Raw genomic sequence first — 2,507 nt, 5'->3', positions numbered from 1 at the left:
TTGCCCCCTCTGCCGCGCCAGCCGTCGCCCCCACGTCACCAGCCCCCTTCGAATTCTAGCCTCCCCCCCCCCCCCAGCATTCTGGCCTCTGCCCTGTGGGTTCTGGATACCCCTCCACAGCCCTCCTGGCATTCTGAACTTCATCCTGGCTCTAAAGCCTCCCCGTGTTCCAGATTCTGCCGTGCTGGATCTTAGAGTCCTCTTCCCAACACCCCTCCCCGCCCCCAGCCTTCTGGACTCTGCTCCCCAGGCTCCAGAACTACTGCCTCCTCAACTCCATGGGGTTCTAGACTCCATCTTGGTAGGTTCTATCACCCCCCCCCCCCCTTCTGGGAAATAGTCTCACGGGGTGGGCTGTTCCAGACTCGAGTCCAGAACAAACCCTCCCCACTCCGAGGCCCCTCCCACCCCCCCACTCCAATTGTAGTGTAAGTGGGAGGCTGTGCCGCCACGCTCCTGCGCCCCTCTTCCACGCTCGGGCATTCCTGGGATGTAGGGGAGATTCTTGCCCCCACCGTTCTCACTTGGCTTTTGTTCTAGACCCCACCCCCACCCCATCCTAAACCCATCACTGCTCGCCAGTGCATGGCTCCAGTCCCGCTCGAACCCCCTCCCTCATGCCTGCCACTCTCTGGGACTCCCACCCCCTCCCCCTCTTCCCTTGGCCGCTCCCAACCGGCCACAGCTGCTGGGAATAAATTTGGGATGCTGATGCTGAAGTGTTGGGATGTTTTCTTCTAAGCTTGGAGAATGAAGGGGTTGCGGAGGAGGGATATGACTGTACATAGAAACAAACAGAGAGAGACAGAGGCTGGGGGCCAGAGGCAGGGGGAAACCTACAGAATGAGAAAGCAAGTCCCCACAGCATGGGAGGGAAGGAGAGCAGAGACCCACAGAGAGAGAGAGAGAGAGAGAGAGAGAGTCGAGAGCCACAGAGGGAGAGGGAGAGAGAGAGAAAGCAGAGAGAGCAACTACAGAAAGAGGCAAGAGAGAAAGAGAGCAGAGACACAGAGAGGGAGGGAGACCCGGGACGCTGGCACAGGGAAGCAGAGGCAGGCGCAAAGACCACTGAGAATGTCAGGCAGGGCCGGTGGGCCCGGAGACGCGCGCACACGGATTCACCCACAGCCGCATCAGCTCACACACACGGAGACCTAGAGACTGGGAGAAACCTGGGGGAGGGGTGAAGGGCAGATTGCCTCTTGAGAGGGTCCTGGAGAACCAGAGGGAGAGACCCCACGCCATAGAAACCAGCGAGCCCGTAAGCTGAGGAGCCCGCGGCCGAGGCCGCAGGCGGGCAGGCGCACCCTCCGCCCTCTTTCCCCTGACCCACTTGCGAGTGTGGGGAGTGGACGGGCCAGTACGAATAGACTACGTTTCCCAGCAGACACCGCGGCGGACCCTTCCCCCCAAGCACGGGCCCCTCGAAGCCTGGCCTGATGGGATATGTAGTCCCTGGGCAGGGCCAGGCCAGCAGGGTGGCGGGTTTGTGTCTGTTTTTTGGGGGGACTGAGCCCCCAAAGAATCGCAGGCTCCCTCGTGAGCCCCGGTGTCTCTTCGTCTTTACAGGCTCCTGAGTCCCCGGGATCCGGCAAGGCTGGATGCTGGGACTGCCCCTGTCTCCCCTGGAGCACCGCCGCCGTGCCCCATCCCCTGCCTGCCGGCCCAAGCCCCCGCTCCGACCCTCGGCGGGCGGCCTGCCCCTTTAAGAGTGGCCCCGCTGACATCACGGCGGGTGGGGGGGGCTGGGGGTGCTGGCCCGGCTCCCGGCTCCGCGGCGGCTGCAGGACCCGGCTCTGCTCCTGCGCCCGCCTGCTGCTCTGGGGACCCTGGCCCGGGACGCCCCCTCCCGCCTCCTCCCTCCGCCCAGACCCCAGGCTCCGCCCCAGGCTTGGCTGGAGCCCCAGTGCTCCTCAGGCGACCCCCAGCATCGCCCCCTGCTGTCTTTCCTTCTCAGGGTCTCTCTCTCTTTCTCTCTCTCTCTCTCTCTCTCTCTCTCTGCCTCGGTCTCTTCCCCAAACTCAAGGTCCCTGGGTCTCAGCATCTCTCAGCCCAGGACCTCTGTCTGCCTTTTTTTCTCTCCGGTTCTCTCTGGCTCTCCCTGGCCCCTCTGACCGCTCCACTTTCAGGGCGTCGGAAGCTCGGTGGTGGTGGTGGGGGGTGTCTTAGACTCGGTCTCTGCCTCTCCTCTTCTAGCTCGGTCTCTTTGGGGCAGTCTCTGTGTCTCCTCCAACCTCCAGCCCTGGGGTCGGTATTTCTCCGCCGCAAGCTTGCGTGGGACTCTCGGTCTCTGCTCTCCTGGCCCCGCTTTGGGCCCCGGCCCCTCGCGGGCGCTCTGTCTCGGTTTCTATCCTCTCGCTGTCTGTGTCTCCCCCATTCTCAAGGCCCGTCTCCCCCCCGTCCCCGCACCATTCCCCCTCCCCCCCGCCCCTCCCCTCCTTCTCAGCAGCCAATGAGCGGCCGCGGGTCCCTGCTCCCGGCTCTGTCCGCCGAGTGAGGCCGCGGGC

The sequence above is a fragment of the Tamandua tetradactyla genome, chromosome 16 (assembly GCF_023851605.1).
Source record: "Tamandua tetradactyla isolate mTamTet1 chromosome 16, mTamTet1.pri, whole genome shotgun sequence".
In the NCBI taxonomy this organism is placed as follows: Eukaryota; Metazoa; Chordata; class Mammalia; order Pilosa; family Myrmecophagidae; genus Tamandua; species Tamandua tetradactyla.
This window is presented reverse-complemented; position numbering follows the sequence as displayed.